The following is a 23,987-nucleotide window of genomic DNA, read 5'->3' on the forward strand; positions in this document are numbered from 1 at the left end:
ACTACCGCCAGCACTGACTTCGCTGCCACCGTTACGCTGCTCCCAACGAAGAACCAAAGCACCGGACCAGCTGAACCTTTGACGGACTCCAGACCGTCAACATGGACTTTTCTTTCCCTACCACTGTATATAATTGCACTAATTGTATATAGTTTCATGTCACTCCTGCCGGACTCATTTTTAACATGGGGTGAATGTGGTGAACCACTGTAATCGGAGATGTAAGGTATGATCTACAATACAGGTTCGCCGGTAGCTCCTGCCGGCTGGCTCCGCCCACGGAGAACTGTATAAATATGCATGACCTCCAGTGCCCTGCCATTTCGCCAGCTGCAGCAGGAGGCCACGCATCCGACTGTAATAAAGCCACAGTTGTACCCAACTTTAGTCTTTGTGCCATTGATCGAGATGGCATAAGGCATCAGGGGGAAAAGAGTTCAATAAAGAGTCAAAACGTCTGGGGAACTTCAAATCCTTCCGGACCTCTGTTGTCCACCCATGAGGTAGTTGTCAGCGGCCGGAGACAGTTCAGGAGGCACCGCCTCAATGGTAGGAGGATTGGCCTCACTGGCCTCCAAGGGTGAAGTGGCTTAGTGGATTCAGGAGTTCTCAACTCCCTCTGCTCAGGAACATTTACAGGAGTGTTGACAACACCGGTGGGAATCATTTGCTTTGAATTGGGGGTCCCTCTGATGGTCAGTGTGGTTTTTGACAATCCTACCATTTACATTCACCATGTACAGCACAGATTGGGACTCAATCCACCTGGCTCACGATAGCGGCCCTGAAGCAAAATTACAAACCAAGACCGTGTTTCCCCATCTCAATGATCTGTTGCCCCCCCCCCTACTTAGCTCGTCAACTTTCTTGGGACACCTGACGTGCCTCCACTCTCCCTGGCAAGTTTGGAAACACTCAGTCCAAACGGGCTCTGAGGCGGCAACCCATCAGTAACGCCGCAGGTGTGACCTCCTTGGTGGTGTGGGGGGGTTGAATTATATGGCAACAAGAAATTGGCAAGCCATTGGCAGAACAGTTTGTCAGACTGTTTCCAAACGGTATTCTTGAAGGTCTGAATGGCCCTCTCGGCCAATCCATTAGATGCAGGGTGGTATGGGGCCATTCTATTGTGGCATATGCCATAAGCTCAAACAGAAATCTGTAAACGGGGCACTGTTGTCTGACACGGTGGACTCCAGCAGTCCATGAATAGCGAAAACTCAACACAAGGCGTCAACTGTGACCGCCAAAGTCGTGGTCCCCATCTCCTGTATAGACAGCCATTTGGACTAAAAACATCCTGTCCAAGAAATGGCTCACATAGTCAATGTGGACCTGGGTCCATGGAAGACCGGGACATTCCCAAGGTGGAGAATGGAACCCTGCAACCCAGCCTAAATTTCAGGGGCGAGCCGGCCTCCACTTAGCTAGCTCGCCCGCACATGTATTTTTTGAATGACGGCCCTTTAATTAATAAAGAATGAGGCCGGTCTTCCGTTCCTCCCCAGGAGGGTATCCGCCTCATGGCCACTCGGAGGCTGACAGCTCTGCATGCCGACAGCATCAGGGACTGTTGCGTGTGGCAAGGGTAACACTGTTGCACCATTTCTTCAATGGTTTTATCAATCGCTGGCCATCGAATATAACTGCGTGCCAACATCTTCATCGTTGTTTGCTCTGGATGGGCAGTATATAGCTCCTGTAAGAGAGGTCCCCTGGCTGGTGGTGGAACGATGACTTATGACTTATGAGCTCCATATAATCACACCACCCTCAGTTCAGCTTGATAAGTAAAATAGCTATTGGCAGTATTGGTTTGAATATTATATCGAATCAGTCATGATTTAATTGAGTCACGGAGCAGACTCGATGGGCCGAGTGGCCTACTTCTGCTCCTGTGCTGTATGGTCTTATGGGAATGGGCTCCCTGCACAAATAGCCACAAGAATGCTCTTGGCATACAGAGCAAGTTGAAAATGAAATGAAATGAAAATGGCTTATTGTCACAAGAAGGCTTCAAATGAAGTTACTGTGAAAAGCCCCTAGTCGCCACATTCCGGCGCCTGTTCGGGGGGGAGGCTGGTACGGGAATTGAACCGTGCTGCTGGCCTGCCTTGGTCTGCTTTGAAAACCAGCGATTTAGCCCTGTGCTAAACCAGCCACCAGTTCTGATTTTGCTTAAGTCATTCCATTGTGTGTAATTTAATTTTATTGGAACACCACTGGGCTTAATTTCTTTTCTGTCTTGTTTTTGGCACCATGGTGTCCTGTTTGTATAAATTCCTTTCTGCTCTATTTTACTGTAGTTAATCTGTTCAAAGTTAACAGCTTAATCTGTGTTAAAATGACCCGCTGAGAAATTCACATGAATACATTAATTGTTGTACTAAAAATGGCGCACGGAGGAATTAAAGCCACATAAACAGATATGGGGTCAGATTTTACATCCACTCATCAATCACACCCACTAGATGTGTTGACAGCGGTGGCTACTGTAAAATATGCTAGGTGGCCAGTCCACACTTTTCTCGTGCCTGCCCCTATTTCCCCCCCCCCCCCCCCCCCACCAACAACCCCTGACCCATTCTCTGCAACAGGACGGAAAAAAGCTCTCACTAGACCACCCACCCTTAGGCCTATTGAGGCCCTTAACAGCTCAGTTGAATGATAATTCAAGGCCTCAATCTACCTTCACTGCCTAAAACTCCGGGCAGTGGCAGGGGGCCAGAGTACAAAGGCTGTTTTTAAAACTGCTTCTTGGAGAGGCGGGATGGAAGAGGGAGGAGTAGTACATCCTGTGCACACTGGGAGCACCTCGCGCAACCCCCCGCTCCCCCCCCCCCCCCCCCAGCCAGGATGCCGCCTCCCCAGGTTTGATCCTTTGATCTTCTTCACCTGGGCTCTAAAACTCACAACCCCATTGCCCTCTCTAACGTGTCCAATCCTTCCCCACCCTAAAAGCTCAGGGCCTACCTGTGATTTCCAGGACCACCGTGTAGTCCTAACAGTACCCACTCATGAGTCCTGGCACTGCCAGGGCTGACAGTTGCCGGTTAATCGGATTGTCTGGTCGCTCCCGAAGAGGGGCAAAAGTCTGACCCTCAGCCTGTTTATGCCGCCCCGTGTATTCGCCACAAGGGACGCTTTTTAAAAGTCCATCTGTTCAGGATCAGTACACATCCCCACCATCCCCTCATCCCGTTAAATCCACCCCGTGGTGTAAATTCTATTTGCTTTTGTTTTGAATTAAGCCGGTAGTTTGAATTGGGATTGGATAATGTGGAACGCCGATTAAATAAAAAATCTAGTGCCAATTTTAGGGAGAACATTGCAGTTTGATTTTGCTTTGCAAATCATTTCAAAGGAATGCTGAACCCTCTTCTGGGAAATCTATTGTGAGAGATGAGCTCCAAGTAGAACTGTGTAAAGCTTTAACCTTTCCAGGAGCTCCATTGTCCTTTAGAAATGTATTCAGAGCCATGGACAAAAGGTGAATTGTTGGTTACAGCATACCAAGCCTTATTGTTTAACGAATACTGCCACCAACTGTACATGAATTATCATCCCCACAATGACCCATGAGGTGAGACCAGGATCACAGTCATATTATTGGCAAAACGTGGGGGGGGGGGGGCGAACAAACACAGGTGGGATGGATGGGTAATGTGCCTTTAAGATCATGCATGTAATGTCCTTTTAAGATCGGGTTTGGAACCCCGGGGGACTCCGCCTCCGGCTCCACCTCCCAGGGGCCGGATATAAGGTGACGTCCTGTGGGCGGCGCTCAGTGAGCACTCATCTCTCCGGCTGGCGAAGTTCTCTGTTTATTAAAGCCTTCGTTTTACGAGTACACTCTCTCATGTCATAATTGAGGGTATATCAATTTAATAAACGGATTACGATCGGATGGATAGCGGTCTTAAGCCAGAAAAACTCGACCTGGACGCCAGTACGCCGGAAGTCAAAGAAATTTTTGAACACTGGCTTCGGTGTTTTGAGGCCTACCTGGACTCCTTGGCCAAGCCTCGCAAGCTGCGCCTACTCCACGCCCGGGTGAGCCACAGAATCTCCGGCCTGATCGAGAAGTCGGCCAACTACAGCACGATGTAGGCGTACTGGGGGTTTGCATGTAGCAGCTGGACCCTCTCGACCAGAGGGTCCGTCTTATGGCTCCTCACGTGCCTCCGGAGAAGGAATTATTTTCCCGAACCCTCAACGCCTCCGAGATCCGGCACTCTGCAATCGAGAAGGAGGCGCAAGCTATTGTGGAGGCCGTGCGGCACTGGAGGCACTACCTAGCCGGTAGGAGGTTCACCCTCGTCACTGACCAACGGTCGGTCGTCTTCATGTTTGACAACATGCAGCGGGGCAAGATCAAAAATGACAAGATCTTGATATGGAGATCGAGCTCTCCACCTACACGTACGATATTAAGTATCGTCCAGGTGAGCTCAACGAGCCCTCAGATGCCCTATCCCGCAGCACATGTGCCAACACGCAGGAGGATCGCCTGCGGGCTATCCACAATGAACTCTGTCACCCGGGGGTCACCCGGCTCGCCCATTTTCTTAAGTCCCGCAACCTACCCTACTCCACCGAGGAGGTCAGGGCCATGACCAAGGCTTGCCAAATCTGCGCGGAATGCAAACCGCACTTCTAGCGACCAGGCAAGGCTCACCTGGTAAAGGCCTCTGGGCCCTTTGAGCGTCTAAGCATGGACTTCAAAGGGCCCCTCCCGTCCACCAACCACAATACCTATTTTCTAACCGTCATCGACGAGTTCTCCCGCTTCCCATTCACTGTCCCCTGTTCCGACATGACCTCGGCCACCGTTATAAAGGCACTGCACAGCATCTTCACCCTGTTCGGATTCCCCGCTTATATCCACAGCGACCGGGGTACATCGTTCATGAGCGATGAGCTGCATCAGTACCTGCTCAGCAAGGGCATCGCCTCGAGCAGAACGACGGCGGTCCTACCCGACGCGCTCCACTCCATCAGGTCGCTCCTCTGCACGGCCACAAACGAGACCCCTCACAATCGCTTGTTTGTCTTCCCCAGGAAGTCCACCTCCGGGGTCTCGCTTCCATCTTGGCTGACGACTCCGGGACCTGTCATTCTCCGGAGGCACATGAGGAGCCAGAAGACGGACCCTCTGGTCGAGAGGGTCCAGCTGCTACATGCAAACACCCAGTCCGCCTACGTCGCGCACTCGGATGGACGGCAAGATACGGTTTCCCTGCGGGATCTGGCACCCGCTGGTTCCCCTACTGAAGCTTCCCCCTCGCCAATGTTCCCCCTTGCACCCCCACGCTGCCTGTCGCAACCGACCACACCCACCCCACCCCTCACACCTCCTCCTCCTTCCTCCATGCCAGCGATGTCACCGCCACCCCCAGCTACCCTCACTACTCCCCAACCCTTACCCCGCACTGCACAAAAGCTCCGACCACCGTGCTCCTGAATGTACCCTCATCGAAGACGCCCGTGTCCGCCGGCCCACCGCCCGGGCTGACAAGGTCGACAAGGACGATCAGGCCTCCAAAGAGAATGGACATGTAATCCCACTTCACTCCCGACGGACTCTGTGTTTGTCTTAATGGGATGAATGGGTAATGTGCCTTTGAGATCATGCATGTAATGTCCCTTTATGATCGGGTTTGGAACCCCAGGGCACTCCACCTCCGGCTCCACCTCCCAGGGGCCGGATATAAGGTGACGCCCTGTGGGCGGTGCTCAATGAGCACTCATCTCTCCGGCTGACGAAGTTCTCTGTTTATTAAAGCCTTCGTTTTACGCATACACTCTCTCGTGTCATAATTGAGGGTATATCAACAGGCAACTGAAAACTGAGTAAACCCACGTTGCATCTGCACCACTCTCATAGGCAGGCAGACTGAACCCCAAGCCTGCTGATTCTCTCAGTGTATAATGAGATGTGGCCCAAAGAGACTCGGTGAAATGAAAAGAGAAAGTACCAGAAACACTCAGCAAGTCAGGCAGCATTTGTGGAGAGAGGAAAACAGGGCTGGATTACCCACTGAGGGTGGTCTCCCTGCAACCCAGCCTAAATTTCAGGGGCGAGCCGGCCACCTCTTAGCTAGCTCGACCGCACATGGATTTTTTGAATGACGGCCCTTTAATTAATAAAGAATGAGGCCGGTCTTCCATTCCTCCCCAGGAGGGTATCCGCCTCATGGAGTTGCCATCCATTCGGAAGCTGACAGCTCTGCACACCGACAGCATCAGCAGGAGCTATGGCTACTGTTGGTAATGCATGACATTCAGATATGTCTGGGAGCCCATTGGGGCCAGGCTGACGCCACCTTGCAAGTGTTTGCTGGACGGCGGTAGTGGGAGAGTGCTAATAGGGAGGAAAACCTGTAGAGAGGGGCCTCTGATTGATACCGGGGACACAGTAAGAGGCACCCCACCCACTAATTAACTGGTTAGCAGCCTGCAGGCTTAAACCTGCCGGCCTGCACATTGGGCACTGGCCTCTTAGGTCATCCATTAAATCAAAGTGTCGGTGGGCTGAGGCCCATAATAGGCATTGCTTGCCCACGCACAGGCCTCAATTGGGCCACGGGTGGGCGTCATTTTAAAAATCACGGCGGGGAAAGGGAGAAGGTGGGCTGGCGGTGGTGGGTGGACTGCCAATGCCACAACACCCTACTTTATAGGTTCACCCACCTGTTTACATTTATATGGTGGCCCATAAAATTGAGCCCACAAAGTTAAATAGGCCCAATTTGTAGCAAATTAAAACCTGGCCTAATTCATGTTTCTGGTAAATGAACGTTCATCAGTATTGGTGAAGTATAGGCATGTCGAGCGCAATCTAACGGAAAAGTTTCCAAGTGTAGTAGCAAGTGGGAAGAGCTGGGTGTTTCGCGGCAGCCAACCCGGCGAGGGTGTGACCGGTATCTAACGTTAATTAGGGCACTTATGATGCCCCACAGACTACACACCGCACTCAGCAGCTCCCCGCTAATGAGGGGGAGCAGCTCCGAAAGCGATCCTGCAGCGTAAACCCCAAACAGCACACAGCCATGCCACCGCACAGACCAGCCCCTAGATTCGGAGGTGCTGACCTGGCCAGACTGTTGGACACGGTGGAATCCTGCCTTTTATATTGACCCGCTGACAGTGCCGACACAGGCCCAGTACCCTGGAGTGATGTTACACAGACCCTAAAGGGTGGTACAGGTCAGGGGGGCTGATGGTTGGGGAGGGGGTGATTTGGGGGAGGTAATGGGGAGGGTGCTTACAGGAGGATGGGTGGGTGGGATGGGAGGGGTGAGGAAGAGGCGCATCAGTTGTGGGAGGATGGAACAGGTGGGGGGAACGGTGGTAGGATGCATAGAGCGGGTGAGATAAGGGACAAAGCCATATCCGATGAGAAGTGGATGAAGATGTGGGTTTCCCTGGCCATCCGGGCATGCCGGACCCTGGCCACCACCACCTGTCCTCCATCCTCTGGCTGCTCCTGCAGTTACTACCCGGGCTCCACCTCCAGCCCTGCCGGGTCCAGATCCTCCTCCTCCTCTGACGAGGCTGCATGTTCCTCCCCCTCCACCTCCAGCACATCGCCCCTGGGTGTGCCGGTAGTGGAGGGCACATCAGACTACCACAAACTTGCTGACCCTCCAAGGGATGTATTGCAGTGCACCGCCAGAGCGATCGAGGCATCGGAACGCCATTTTCAGCAGTCTGATGCACTACTCAATGACAGCCCAGGTGGCCACATGGGCCTTATTATATTGGGTCTCCGCATTGGTCTCCAGCTCCGCACTGGCATCATTATCCAGGTCCTGAGCGGGAACTTGTTATCCCCCAACAGGTCACCCTGGGGTGTCCGTCGAAGACGCCGGGGATATCTGAATGTCCCAGGATGTAGCTGTCATGCACACACGCGTGCATGATCTGCAGGTGGTGGTCACAAACAAATTGAACGTTCAGGCAGTGGCTCTTCTTTCTGTTAATGCAGGGCGCTTCCGGACCACCTGGTGCACGCAAGGCAACATGCGTGCCAGCTATTATCCCCCGGACATGGAGCATCCTGGCGATGGTGGAGAATCCTGCTGCCTGGGCATCATGGTGGGCTTGGTCCTGGTCAAAGTTTAGATACTCAGCTGCCCTGGCAAACAGGGCATCCATGACTTTTCGGATGCATTTGTTGGCTGTTGGCTGGGATATGCCCCACAAGCCATACCCCACGAGCCCCCCTCAACCCGAGAATGAACCCGAGGTGTAAAGGTTCAGGACTGCAGTGACCTTGACAGCCACCGGGAGTGGGTGTCCACCTCCTCCACATGGTGCCAAGTCCATAAGGACATGGCACAGATGCCGCACTGTCTCCTTGTTGAGGCGGAGACTACTGCAGCATATGCTGTCTGGCATCTCTTCAAACAACCAGCGACGTCTGTACTCCTTGGCCTGTTGCTTGGCTCGCCCTTTGTGTCCCTACCTGGCCTGATGAGCGGCTGGGTCCTCAGGGTATGGGGCGAACCCCCCGCACACACGCCGTCACCCCGAGCCTCTGTTGATGCTGCTACCTCCACCTTCTCCGGCTTCTGGTTGCCTGGATTTCCAATGGCACCACGGGAGCAGCTGCTGCGACGTCCACAATATCATCCATCATGTGATATCTGTAAAGAATTGGAGAGGATACGAGATTGACAACCAGTTGTGGCTTCCCGTGGATCCCCCAGGCCTCTCCCACCTTTCATCCTTTCATTCCCTGCCTTCTCTCGGGGGGGGGGGGGGGGGCATTAAACGCGCTGCTGGTGCTGGGGGACCCTGCCCTGCACACACACCCCTGGCCACAGCATGGGCCCCTAGGCACCGAACCCCTAACCCGGATCCCAGACCTCCGCCGGGAACCCATACTGGGACCGGGCTCAGGTAATCCTCACCCATCCCCGATCCACACACCCACCCTCTGGTCGGACCAGCTAGAGGGTGATTGATTGTTGGCTGCTGCCCCTAAGGTTGTGCAGCCTCCAGTGTTCAGGCAAAGTGTCCAGGCTTCACAGTCTGATTGGGATGCTAGGCAGTCGCACCCGCCTGCGACCTGGCACATCTACCCACGGGAATCCACTTGGAAGCTGTGAAGTGCTCACATTGCTAATTCCCTATCAGTGATAGCCTTCAGCAGTGTGGCCAGAGGCTGGCATGGTCAGCGGGGTTTAAAGTGACCTGCATTATATTACCACGCAGGGTAATACCATGGGGCTCTGTCCTGGGAGTGTTCAGTGGGATAGACAGGGAGAAACTGAAATTACCCCTGTTTTGGGTATTTCCAATCTGGGGGGTGGCATGCCGGATCCGTAGGCACTGAGCCCCTCACTCCCCTCTCATCCCCCAGCCCAGGACCCCCCCCCCCCCCCACCGATGGAGGTCGACTCGCCCCAACCACCCTACCACCCCCCCCCCCTTCCCACCTCCCCACCTAAGCACTGGGGCAGCATCCCTGGTGCCCCTGGGGCTGACTGCCTGTTTTCCAAGAACGGCTCCCCTCCGTATCCCACAGCAGCCATTTTGCTAGCTTCACGTTTTTAAAGAGGTGTGCAAAAGGGCGCCCACGTGACTGCTCGTTGGGGAACTGGTTAGATCACAGGAGGCTGTTAGGTAGGGTCTACTTCCCGTTCATGAGATGGAGTTTGGCCGACATTGGTGATTACTGGTCTCTGGCCAACAGGAGTGGGCCGGTTAGATCGGAAACCGATCGGCACCTGGCGTGGTTCCTGATTTCAGACTCTGCGTGAACTAATTGGCTCCCTCGGATTTGTGATCGCCAGCGTTGCCATTTGATCATGCCCATCATCTTTTTTTAAGCAAGTACAGAGGCAGGGAATGGGTGGTGGAAGGGAGGAAATGAAAGGCCTGATAGGGAAGAAGGCAGGAGAGATTCAATGGCAAAATGAGTGATGGTACAAGTCAGAAAGGAGGGTAATGGGACATGTAAACAAACAAAAGAAGATCTGGAGGAACTGCAAATACCAGTAACAGAATCATTACCAATATCTGCTACCCAAAAGAAAAACATGGAAGTGGTATTATGATCTGAAATTATTGAACTCAGTGAGTTTGGAAGGCTGTAAGGCACCTAATTAAAAGATAAGGTGCTATTCCTCAAACTTCTAAGACTAAAAGCTTACTGTATCTCAGATGTATTTGATGTAACTCCAGTTGCACCACAGTAATCTTCAGCTGGCTCCCAGTTAGCTTTATGTTCGTATATGAACAACGACTGGCATTGTGTAGTGAGACCACTGACCTTTGACCCTCTGTCCAGCATCATGTGATTCAATGGCATATATTATGTTCAACGGGAAATGGTAGGTGCTGGTAATCTGTAATAAGACCAGCACATTCAGGAAGCAAAAGCTGTCATCCTTTCAGATGTAGATCGAAACAAACCCTGAACCATTAGCTGGTCCTTTCTTTATTGTGCATACAGATGCTCCTGCTGTATATTTCCATATGTACCTGCATTATTCACAGTAACCTGATGGACATGCTGTGTTTACTGATGAGTGTTGCACCATTAAATGCAGAATGTATTGCCTAGCATTGTAATAGTGGGCCCTTGTTTAAACTAGGCCCATCACGTTATGGCTACAAAGTTTTATTGCTGCAAGCAATCACCATTTGGGTGTTGTTGTGGTATGTAACTTGGAATAACACAAGCTGCCACTTGATGCAGTTTTGAGTAAAAGATGCTCCAGACTTTGAAGTGAGTTCAATGTGTTTTATTAAACTATTAGCACAGTTCTCAATGAGTTCGACTCGCTGCTAATCTAAATGTAGTAACTCAGTCTAACTGAACCAGCCTTGCTCTAAGCCACGTGCTGGGGTGTGATGCTGAGGATACACCCTGTCTCACTCTGGTGATGTTGGTCTGTAGAAAGAGGCGGGGTGTGAGTGCCTCATCCCTTTTATAGTGAGATACCACCCCGAGTGTCCTGACTGCTCATTGGTCGTGTCCTATTCTATGTGTTCATCAGCTGCATGTTTGCATATCATTACATCTCCCCTTTTTTTAAATGTTTTGTTGGCATATGTGAATGTATTTACATGTGAATGAGTCTGTCTAATGTGACTGACGGAGGACCACAGAACAAAGCAAACAAAACAAACGTTCACAAGTCCAGTCTCTGAGGCTTGCGGCTGATCCTGGTCGACGACCAGAGAGGTGGCGGAGGGGACGACGGCGCCTTGACAGGTGGGATGGAAGCCTGACTGGTGGCCTCATGGTGTGAGATATCAGGAGGTGGCAATTCAACATATGGAAATGGAAGAGAAAGTGGTTGCGGGCAGGCAACGTTGCGCAGTGCCCGTCGATCCCTTCGCACGATGGAGCCATTAGCCATACGTACAACATAAGAGCGGGGCATGGTCTGTTGAACAATGACAGCCGGGGCAGACCACCCACCATCCGGTATCTTGATCCTGACAGTGTCTGCCGGGGATAGCACGGCCAGATCGGTGGCATGGACATCATACCCCTGCTTTTGATGGTCTCTGAGCTGCTGCATCTTCTGCAGCATCGGGAGGTAATCCAGGTTGGGCAGGTGTATGGCTGGAAGCGTCGTCCGCAGGTCCCTGTTCATCAGGAGTTGAGCCGGCGACATGCCAGTGGACAATGGAGTTGCCCTGTACGCGAGCAGTGCAAGGTGTATGTCGGAAGCAGAGTCCCCGGCCTTGCAGATGAGCTGTTTCACAATGTGCACCCCTTTCTCAACTTTTCGATTGTACTGCGGATAGTGCGGACTGGAGGTGACATGTTGGAAATTGTATGACCTGGCAAATGTGGACCATTCTCAACTGATAAAGCACGGGCCATTGTCGCTCATGACGGTGATTGGGATGCCATGCCTTGAGAATGTCTCCTTACAGGCTCTGATGACGGTCCGAGAGGTGAGGTCTGGAAGCTTCAGCACCTCAGGGTAATTCGAGAAATAGTCGATGATCAATACGTCGTCACGACCATTCGCATGAAAGAGGTCGTTGCCAACCTTGGACCACGGAGAGGTCACTATGTCATGGTGTTGGAGCGTCTCCTTGCTCTACGCTGGCTAGAGCCGCTGACAGGTAGCACAGTTCAGGACCATGTTCGTGATGTCCTGGCTGATGCCGGGCCAGTAGACAGCTTGCTGGGCTCTGCGTCTGCACTTCTCAACGCCCAGGTGTCCCTCATGAATCTGGCGCAGCACCAAGCTCTGGAGACTGAGCGGAATGACAATCCTGCCCAGCTTGAGGAGGATACCATCAATCACCGTCAGGTCATCCTTCACGTTGTAAAATTGTGGGCACTGCCCTTTCTGCCAGCCATTAGTGAGGTTGTGGATGATGCGCTATAAGAGGGGGCCTTTGGCTGTCTCATCACGGATGAGAACTACCTTCTCATCTGTCGCCGGGAGAGTGCTGGCACACAGCTGCACCTGCGATTCGATGTGCTGGATGATCTCGAGCGGCTCACTGGGCGAGGTGACGGAGCGGGACAATGCATCAGCGATGATGAGCTCCTTGCCAGGTGTGTACACCAAGTTGAAGTCATACCTCCTAAATTTAAGCAGGATTCTCTGCAACCAAGGTGTCATGTCGTTCAGGTCCTTGTGGATGATGTGGACCAGAGGCCTCTGATCCATCTCGACAGTGAATGTCAGCAGGCCGTAGACATAATCATGAAATTTGAGGATGCCGGTGAGAAGACCCAAGCACTCCTTCTCAATCTGTGCATGTCTGGTTTCAGTGGGTGACATCGCCCTTGATGTGTAGGCTACTGGGACCCAGGATGATGTGCCATCTCATTGAAACAACACCGCACCGATGCCATCCTGACTCGCATCTGTGGATATCTTTGACTCCCGGCCCGGGTCGAAGAATGCCAGGACTGGTGCAGTGGTGAGCTTGGCTTTCAGCTCCAGCCACTCTGTCTAGTGTGCCGCCTTCCACTCAAAGGCAGTTGACATTTTCACCAGGTTGCGCAAGGCCGTGGTGTGTGTGGTCATGTTTGGCATGAACTTGCCCAGAAAATTGACCATACCCAAGAAGCACAGCACCGCCTTTTTGTCCTCAGGGAACTTCATCGCCTCGATGGCCTTGATTTTGTCTGTGTCCGGGCGCACACCATGCTGTGAGATCTGGTCACCTAGGAACTTGAGTGTCGATGTGCCAAAACAACATCTGGACCTGTTTAACTTTAGGCCGTTGGCATGTACACAGCGAAATACCTTCTGGAGACGGGATACATGTTCTTCAAGGGTCGTGGACCATATGATGATGTCGTCCAAGTGCACACGAACCCCTTCAATGCCTTCCATCATCTGCTCCATGATGCGATGGAATATCTCCGATGCCGAGATGATGCCAAATGGCATGCGATTGTAGCAGTATCTGCCAAAAGGTTGTTGAAGGTGCAGAGTCTTCTGCTGGACTGTTCCAGCTGGATTTGCCAAAATCCCTGTGATGCATCCAATTTGGTGAAGAAGTGTGCGTGTGCCATCTAACTCGTTAGTTCCTCCCGCTTTGGGATGGGATAGTGTTCCCGCATGGTACTCTTATTGAGATCCTTGGGATCAATGCAGTTGCGAAGGTCCCCCAAAGGCTTCTGAACACACACCATCGAGCTGACCCTTGGATATGATGCCTTTTTGCTGAAGATCCTTGAGCTGTGCATTCAGGCGCTCTCTCAGTGGAGCAGGGACACGTCCTGTGTGTGGGCCACTGGCTTGGCATCAGAATCTTGTATCGATACGGCAACGTGCCCATCCCATTGAACATATCTGGATACTGGGCGAGGATGTCGTCAATGCCAGCCTGAAGATTCACATGGGAGGACGTCGTGGTGTAAACCCTTTGAATGAGGTTCAGCTGCTTGCAGGCATGCGCACCTAGTAGGGATGCCCTGTCCGGCTTAACAATTTCAAAGCGTAACCGTGCTTGTGTGCGTCGGTTGGATACGTGCAGATGGCAGGATCCCAGTGCCATGATGGCATTCCCATTTTAATCCAGGAGCTTGCAGGCAACTGGATGGACCGTGGGGGGCTTCTTAATGCGTCTGAAGTCTGCCTGTGAGAGGAGGTTGGCAGAGGCACCTCAGTCCAGCTTGAACTGGATGGGGCAGTGGTTGACCTTCATCACTGCTCGCCATTCGTCCGCGGAATCCACAGCTAGGATTGACTGGACTTGTGATGTGTCTGGTGTGGCATATTCACACGTTGTAATAATGCCCACACGGTAGGCATTGTCCAGGCATTCAGCATCTGGATCCGCTGCACTGCCGGGATCAGAATCCTGTAGGCCTTGTTGCACACTCCGGATGCGCCGTCGTCGGAATTGGGAGCGCTGGCTCCTGACTGGTGGTGCAGATCTGCACAGGGCTGCATAGTGGCCTGGCTTCCCGTAGTGTAAACAGCGTCTGCCTGTTGTAGGGCAGTGTTTCTTTAAATGGGCGGTGCCACAGTTCAAACACGTCATGACATCGGCGTCCTGACGCTCCGTGCGTCGTTGCACATGCGATTCTCAGACGTCTGCACCTGCGCAGTGCAGGTTTCGGCCGCTACGTTATCCCGTTCGCATCGCGCATGCATAAGGCCCCGGGAAGAGCGCGTGAAATGGCTGCTTTCGGTAATGTTGAGGCGCTGCATCCGGGAGATGGCCTGCACACTCTCCGCCTTGTGGGGGGCTAGTTTATCATTTCCTGCCGTTTTGTACTGGGAATAGTGATTTTTAGCGTGCTCATGCACTGTGCATGTTTGAATCGCGACTGGCAGGGTCATATGCTTGATCTTCAGTAACTGCTCTCTCAGAGGATCAGAGTGAACTCCAAAAACGATTTGGTCTCTGATCATGGAGTCAGTGATATCACCAAAGCTGCAGGATTGCGCTAGCAGTCTAAGGTTAGTTAAATATGAGTTGAATGATTCGTCTTTACCTTGCAATCGCTGCTTGAATATGTAGCGCTCAAAGATTTTGTTGGTGTCCACCTCACAGTGGCTGTCAAACTTGTCCAGGATGGTCTGAAACTGTGTCTTGTCCTGGTCTTCGGCGAAGTGAAAGGAGTTGAATTTTCCAAGGCGTGATCACCCGCTGTGGTGAGGAAAAGAGCTATCTTCCATACATCAGATGCACCATTGAGGTCTGAAGCTTCGACGTAAAGCTGAAATTTCTGCTTGAATGTAAGCCAGTTGGCACCGAGATTGCCGGAGGTCCTGAGCTGGTGAGGAGCCGGAATATTTTCCATTGTGCCGGTATACATTCGCTGGTCGTCACGGATCTTGCTGAGTTGAACTAACTAGATTGAACAGACTCCTGGTATCATGTTGTGTTGTTATGTAATTTGGAATAACACAAGCTGCCACTTAATGCAGTTTTGAGTAAAAGATGCTCCAGACTTTGAAGTGAGTTCAATGTGTTTTATTGAACTATTAGCACAGTTCTCAATGAGTTCGACTCTCTGTTAATCTAAATGTAGTAACTCAGCCTTGTTCTAAGCCACGTGCTGGAGGTGTGATACTGTACATACACCCTGACTCACTCTGTAGATGTTCATCAGTGGAAAGAGGCGGAGTGTGAGTGCCTCGTGCCTTTTATAGTGAGATACCACCCCTGAGTGTCATGACTGCTCATTGGTCGTGTCCTATTCTATGTGTTCATTAGCTGCATGTTTGCATATCATGACAGGTGTCAGTCAGCCTTTAAACAAGGGAAATTTACAGATTGGCGGACACTTGCCAGTTGGCTCAGTGCTAGCACCCTTGCCTTTGGATCTGAAGGTTATGTGGTTCAAATCCAACTCCAGAGACTTGAGCACAGTGCAGTGCTAAGGGAGTGATTTAAGTATCTGTCTGCACCCTTAGCTGGACTTAAAAGAGGAGCAGGGAAGTTCTCCCTTTACCCTGGCTGGCATATATTCAATTGCTTGATGTTTGATTGTGTGTGTCGGTTGTCTTTGTTCTGTTCTGTTAGTCAAGCTGGTGTGTGGTTACAGAGAGAAGCAGGAACTAAACTGGAAAGAAGCAGCTGGTAGCGTGCGCTGCAGATATTATAAAGCAGTAAAGCGTTCAGGCATAGAAACTTTAGTAATCTCTGTGTATCTCCGAGGCTCAAAAGACAACAATAGGCTCCCACTTGAGTTTAACAAGGCTGGTGAATAGCGGGAGAGGACAAAAGCGAGATCTGCGCCAGGCGGCAAACAGTTTGCGGTGGAACCGGCCAGCTCCCGGAGGCGAAATCGGGATCTCGCCATAGCGTGCTGAGAAACCAATTATCGTTGGACCAATTAACGTTGAATAGCATTGCCGGTCTCGCTGGTCCGAGCGCCAGGATGGTCCAGTCAATTCCCGCTCGCTACAACACTTGGAAATCTTTCAGGGGAATCGCGCCCTATGTGTCAACCTTAAGGCGGTCAACAAAACAATAATTCCAGACAAGTATCTGCAGTAAGAGTTTGGCACAGATGGGATTAATAAATGACTGAATACAGTACCACACAATGATGTAAAAGAACATATGACTCGCACCTAAGAGTCAGTGTTGGACAGAGCTGTGTGCACAAGTATGGAGGCAGCTCCTAGCTTGAATCCTTTACTATATATCTGTACAGGATCTTGTAGATAATCAATACATTTACCCTACTTGAGAATACAAAGACTTCACTAAGACCTACCGAACAGTATCCATCAGCCTTCAACAGTATCCATTTCCTACAATTCAAGGGCTATGGAATCACCTCTGCATATCTCCAAGGCGCAAAACACATCACTGACCAACAATGTTGCTAACTTTTGGTTGGCTCTTAAATCGTAATTTGCCCTGTTTGTTTCACCTTTGCTCTAGAGTCACCAGGTATCTTTATGATACCGCCACGAGGTTCAAGTTCAAGTAATGAACAATAACTCAACACACCAATTAGTAAGATTCAAATCAAAGCACATTTATTATACACAGTAAATCACTACTCATGCATAAACTCTACTTTCTAGGCTATTCCTATCACTAAAAGGCCTACCTTAGCTTCGGACTGGCCCAGCAGGTCAGGGGAACAAATGGCCTTTTGTTCAGGTCCTGAGTCTGCAGGGTTCAAAAGCTGATATGGACTGGTAGCGAGGAGCGCCTATCTCGTAGCGAGCATTGACTTGAGACTTACTGGTTGGAGGCAGCGAGGCAGGTCACTGTCAAGGGTTGGTTTGAGCTGCTGAGTGACCCTGCCAAAGAAGAACGATTTGAACTTGGGGGCTTTACTTTATAGTCCCCAGGGGCTTCCCGCCCTACGGGGCGGACCTTGTACCTGGTTCCAAATGATTGGACTACTTTCCGATCACTTGGATCGATTTCTCCAATGCTGGAGTGGTTCCCTGATCGCTGGGCGGTCCTAAGTATCCGTTGGCCTTCCTTTGTCTTGGCTCCTGCTGGCGCCGAGGAGTCTGGCTTGGCTTTGTTTACCTTAACTGTTGCCATTGTGCCTGGGAATCGCATATTGCTATGTAGATGGCTGCTACATTACTATGTAAATGGCTGCTGGTTTCGATGCTGTCCGGTTGTCTTGCAGATTCCAATATACATGATTTCTGTATTTGCTAGTCTTTGCCTGGTGTTGGCTGAATTTCCCTTCAGCCTTTGCGGTTCTCCATTTTAAGTCGGGAAGTGGCCAACTCAGGTGGCTACAACATTTATCCCTCATCCTTAAAAACAGAATATCTGGTCGTTTTTTCTGGTTATTTTATGGGACCTTGCTGTGCACACATTGCCTTCAAATGCAACAGTAACTACAAGCCAAGAGCAATTCATCGACTGTAAAGCACTTTGAGACCTGAAGCTGTGAAAATACATTATATGGATGCAAGACTCCCTTTCTCTTTTATGCGCATCTTCATGAGGAGGCATAAGTTTCACAGACTAACCAGGTGGACTGAACTATGACTCAGAACAAATGATCATTTCTTGAAATGCTATAGAGGAACATATTCACTCGAGATGCATAATTTTCACGAAATCAGTCAATCATGTTTCTTGAAGCAAGCAGCAGCAGTTGCTTTGCATGCGCACAGTAGCATTCTGACTGCTACGCAGGCAACTGGAAAGTATTTTATGTCCAGAAATGGATTAGAAATATCACGGTGAATAACTTCCAGTATTAGCGACGCATTCAAATTAATTTCCAAATCCCATAAAACCCCAACTCCTCGTAGCATCAGTAACCAGGGCACAGGAAGGAAAATCCGAATGAGATTCTACTTCCTTTCTGCCGAGCACAATCAATGGGGCAGAGTTGTGAACTTCTACCTGTGTATAAAACTGGCATGGCTGCTGGGTTGCCCATTCTCAAAACCCCACATGATTCCTTTCCAATGATTGTCCGGGGAAGAAAGTCTAAAGGATTCTACAGTGAGCGGTCAATTCACAATGTAGGTTTTACATCATGGAGACAAATAGAAAATCCACATACGAACGTACGAATTAGGAGCAGGAGTAGATAACTCGGCCCCCTGGGTCTGCTTTGCCATTCAATAAGCTTACGGCTGATCTGATTGTGACCTCAAATCCACATTCCTGCCGACCCCCGATAACCTTTCACCCCCTTCCACCAATAAGACTATAATTTTTTTTCTGAATGCAGACATTGGAAGTACCAGAAATTAGAATGAATTTATACAGCACAAAAAGAATTTCTAGTCAGTGCCAGAACTTGGCAGGCTGTTTAACATTTTACAAAACCAGCAAAACATGATTAGTTACTGACAGAGAAACTACAATAGTGACCGGAACTCTCCATTCATTGGGATTCTCTTTTCCCGCTGGCAGTGCACCCCCGCCTGGGGGTTTCCCGGCAGCATGGGGTGGCTTCAAAGGGAAATCCTATTGGTAAGCGGCAGAAAGAGAGAATCCCGCCTCCAGCGAACAGCGCACTTCCAAGAAATACGCGGCTGGGGGAATCAGAGAATCCCACTCAGTATTTCACAAACTGATGATTTATTGAAGGTAATTTAAAAGAGAAGCAAAGATTTAGAAAAAAAAGATTTCGGGAGCGACTCTCCTGCAGAACTTTGATGTCCGATCACAGAGCCGAGAAACATCTTGCTATTCAAAGGCACTTTGTCAGTGGGCGTGATCCAACGGCCACACTGCGCCCGAAAAGCAGTGCGCCGATAGGAGCCAGTAGACCCCGGTCCGGGATCGACCCAGGTCACAATGCCTCGCGCGGTCTAACCCGATCTCACGAGACGTTGCAATGCAAATCCCATCCATTGTGTGCGGGATCACTTTTTAGCAAATCTGCATATTAACGAAGACAGCTAGTTTCACTTTAATGTGCAGATTCCCAAGTTACCTGAGGCGTGGAATTTTTCACCTGAGAGACCTCTGGGAGCGCTGTTCGTACTGGTCTCCAGAAATGGGGAGCAGATGAAACAACACTTGTGGGGGTCTTCCAATGGTTCGGAGACCCCCAGGTGCATGCCCTAAGGGCACGGTAGTACTCGTTGCTCTTCCATAGTATTTGGACTTGGGTGGATGTCAGGTGTTGCATCAGTGGCCTCGGAGATTGGGATGCCGTTTAAAAATGATGTCCCGATCCCTCGCTGCACTGAGGTCTGGACGAGCAGAGCTCCTCAATGCACAAAACGGGGCTATGTGAGATCTCGGCCGCACGTTCCCCACTTAGGCCCATAATCTAACGTGGGTGGAATTTTATAGGCATGTGTTGCTTGATGCTGCGAGCACCAGGAAACACGTGGCTAAACGCGCTTGCTATGGAACTTTGTTCCCTTTTAGTTGAATCGGGCGCGATTTTGGTCTTGGGTGTCATAATATACACCAGGATATCATGATGCAGACACACACTGTTGGACACACAGTGGGACCAATCAACACAACACCGCAGCCAATCACCAGTTAGAGCACACGCACAATAAAGACAGGGGGCATCAGAGTTCCCGTTCATTCGAGTTGCAGCTAGCTAGGAGGACAGAGCTTGCAGCCTGTAACACAGACATTCACCATGTGCTGAGTGCATCAACTGGTTAGGACAAGGCAAAGGCCTTTAATTAAAGCTAGTATCGTGTTAACCCACAGTCTGAGTATGTTAAATAGTTAATGATTCAATAAAATAGTGTTGCACTATTTCAAGTGTTGGTGACCTGTGTGTTCCACTGATTCAGAACACCCAACACATCATTGGGGATTTTCTCTCCGCTAAGCTGTACTGAGAAGTTCGCCAGCAGGATGGGCTCCTCGCAAATTGGGGCAACATTTTGTCCCCCATTTTACCTGGTAAGGCTCCCAGGGCCTAATCCTTGGCATTGCCAACCTGAATCCAAACACTCTGGCACTGCTACCTTGGCACTGCCAAGGTGCCTGGCTGGCAGTGTCAAGGTGCCTAGGTGCTACGTTGTGCCAGGGTGCCACCTTGCCCTCTCCTTGATCAATGGCCTGGGAGACCCTCCCAGGTGCTGTTCCGCCTGTTCCACATTGTATGGACCAGCACTAAACGGCGTCCTGGCGAGGACTTGCAGACACGACCGGTGTGCACCGGCGCCAGGAGAATCTGGCAAACATGTATTTAATTGAGCAATAGTTCTAATTTAAATATGCTGATCTGGACCATGTCTAGTGAGGGCAGTTGCAGATTGCAACGTCGCGCAAGATTCCGTGGGATCTCTTTTTTAAAATAAATTTAGAGTACCCAATTTTTTTTTTTCCCAATTAAGGGGCAATTTAGCGTGGCCAATCCACCTAACCTGCACATCTTTGGGTTGTGGGGGTGAAACCCACGCAGACACGGGGAGAATGTGCAAACTCCACACGGACAGTGACCCAGGGCCGGGATTCGAACCTTTGTCCGCAGCGGCCTAGTCCCAGTGCTAACCACTGTGCCACGTGCCGCCCCTCCGTTGGATCTCTGAGCCATTTTGCCGTCTCGCGAGATGCAACTGCCTCGTCCCTACATCATTCCGGCGCGACGAGACCATGAATCGCGCCCTTAGAAAAATTTATAAAACTCAGCAATTCGAGGAATTGTCTAACTTCTTTGCCTGTGACCTCATGGTCCTGTTTCACATTACAAGAAAACCTCTGCTAGAAACCTTTTTTACCAGGTAGCTTTGAAATCAGTGTGGGTGATATTGGTGGCTGAACAGTGAATGCATTGATGTAACGTTCATCAGTCAACTACCTTAACAGGGCTGTTAGATCACTTACAGCAAATGGGCTGGTGCTACCGTTACAGAGGACTGAGAAATGTAGTGGGGTATATCATGACTTTGTGCAATAGCGGATTTAAGGTGATGATGAGTCACCAGCAATTTTAACTTGATACCAGTAGAAATAAAAATGTGAAGAGATAAAAAATTGGTTGACTCTTAATCCCTACTTTTACAATATGGCATAAAGTCAAGGCCTACCCCAGTAAGAGCTGATCCACTGATTTTGCTCAGTTCTAGGCTTGGTATGGAATGTGTACTCTGCCCAGAAACAGGTCATTGTCTGCTGATGATTCAACCTGAGCTATTTTCTTGGTAGTTGCCATTGCCTTTCACTGTCAGGGACAGGGTGAGGAAGCTGATTTGTTAAGTGAGTTGGTTCAACGTTGACTGCAACTGGATGCAGTGAAACTAGAAACAGGCTTCTGACACAGGAGATGGTCCAACACTGTTTTACTGAACTTGCTGATTGCTGTACGTAATCTGCTGTGGGTTGACACTCTATTAATCTAACTGATAACCTCCTACTGGCTTGACCAGACTAGCTCTCTACCACATGGAGATGGTGCTCTCTGGCTTGTGCACTTCAACTATCTCAGTAGCTGTGTCCTGTGAGAGAGAGAGAGTCTCAATGCCCTGTGGGCTTTATAGTGGTGGTGTCCTGTCTGGTGATTGGTTGTTCTGTGTCGTGTGTGTTCATTGGTTGTCCTGTGTGTCAATCACTGCCTGTCTGCATCTCAGTATATACATGAGTGGATATTATGACATCTCCCCTTTTTTAAATAAATTTTGGAAGTTGGCGGTATATACATGCAAGACTGTGTACAAGTGGTGAATGAATGAACATATGTACATGGGAAGGCATCTATCGTGCAGATACAGAGCAAACTGAACTAAATTTACAAGATTTAAGTCTATAGATTCAGTCTTTGTGGCGGGCGACAAATTCTTGTCGATTGCCTCAGCAATGATGGGGGGATTGCTGCCATTTTGGTGGCCTCGTGGACAGGCGGAATCGCTGCCAGATCGGTGGCCACGTGGGGCGAGATGTCCTGAGGTGGCATGATGACATGCGGAGAAGTGCGGTCAGGTGATGGGCAGGGAACTTTGCACAGCGCCCTCCTGTTGTGCCGTAGAATGGAGCCATCAGCCATTTGAACAATGAAAGACCTGGGGGCAGCCTGTCTGACGACAACAGCTGGGGCTGGCCAGCCTCCCTCAGGCAACTGGACGCGAACAACATCTTCTGGAGCCAGCGCAGGCAGATCCGTGGCATGAGCATCATACGTGATCTTCTGCTGGTCCCTGGATCGCTGCACTTTCTGCAGCACCGTGAGGTGGTCAACGTCTGGAACATGGATGGCTGGAACAGTCGTCCTCAGGTTGCGGTTCATGAGCAGCTGCGCCGGAGACAAACCAGTCGACAGAGGGGTTGCCCTGTATGCCAACAGCGCCAGGTTGAAGTCCGAGGCTGAGTCTGCAGCCTTGCACAGCAACCACTTGACAATATGGACCCCTTTTTCTGCCTTCCTGTTTGATTGCAGGTAATGGGGACTGGATGTGATATGCCTGAAGTGGTAGGATTGTGCAAGTCGGACCACTCTTGGCTGTAGAAACATGGACCATTGTCACTCATTACTGTGAGTGGTACCCCGTGCCTGGCAAACGTCTCTTTGCAGGCTTTGATGACTGACTTGGACGTGAGGTCCGTCAGTTTCACCACTTCCGGGTAGCTGGAGAAGTAGTTGAACAAGAGCATGTAATCACGCCCATTTGCGTGAAAGAGGTCTATTCCCACCTTGGACCATGGAGAAGTCACAATCTCGTGCTGTTGCAGTGTTTCCTTGGGCTGAGCTGGTTGAAATTTCTGGAATGTCGTGCAGTTGAGGACCGTGTTGGCAATGTCCTGGCTGATGCCAGGCCAGTAAACTGCCTGCCGAGCTCTGCGTCGACATTTCTCGACCCCAAGGTGACCCTCATGGATCTGTCTGAGCACCATGGTTTGCATGCTTTGGGGAATGGCGATTCTATCTAGTTTAAGAAGGAGCCCCTCAACAACTGTTAACTCGTCCTTAACTTTGAAGAACTGGGGGCACTGCCCCTTTTGCCAGCCATGGGCGAGGTGCTGCATCACGCGCTGCAGTAGAGGATCTTTGGCAGTTTCTTCGCGTATTTGGACAACTCGTTCATCAGTGGCTGGGAGGTTGCTGGCACACAACTGCATCTGTGCCTAAATGTGGCGAATGAAGTCGCCCTGTTCACATGGCGTGGTGATGGATCGGGATAGGGCATCCGCGATGATCAGCTCCTTACCCAGTGTGTAGACGAGTTTGAAGTCATATCGGCGGAGACGAAGAAGAATTCGCTGCAGCCAAGGTGTCATGTCATTTAAATCCTTCTGGATTATGTGGACTAAAGGCCTGTGGTCTGTTTCCACCGTGAACTTTGGCAGACCGTATACGTAGTCATGAAACTTGACTATTCCTGTCAGTAGACCCAAGCACTCCTTTTCGATGTTGGCATACCGTTGTTCGGTCGGAGTCATGGCCCTGGATGCATATGCCACTGGAGCCCAGGACGAGGAGTCGTCTCGCTGGAGGAGCACCGCCCCAATGCCGTCCTGGCTTGCATCTGTGGATACCTTGGTGTCCTTGGTTGGGTCAAAGAATGCCAGTACTGGGGCTGTGGTGAGCTTTGCCTTCAGCTCAGGCCACTCCGCTTGATGTGCGGGAAGCCACTGGAACACTGTCGACTTTTTAATGAGATGCCGGAGGGCCG

General features: G+C 50.7%; 1 protein-coding gene across 2 annotated transcripts in view; it reads left to right on the forward strand.

Moving 5' to 3' along the window:
• LOC140420962 (5-hydroxytryptamine receptor 2A-like) overlaps positions 1 to 23,987 on the forward strand; it is a 400,511-nt gene that overhangs the window by 330,056 nt on the left and 46,468 nt on the right. The gene's annotated exons all lie outside the window — the stretch shown is intronic.

This window comes from Scyliorhinus torazame, chromosome 5 (genome assembly GCF_047496885.1).
Source record: "Scyliorhinus torazame isolate Kashiwa2021f chromosome 5, sScyTor2.1, whole genome shotgun sequence".
Classification (NCBI taxonomy): domain Eukaryota; kingdom Metazoa; phylum Chordata; class Chondrichthyes; order Carcharhiniformes; family Scyliorhinidae; genus Scyliorhinus; species Scyliorhinus torazame.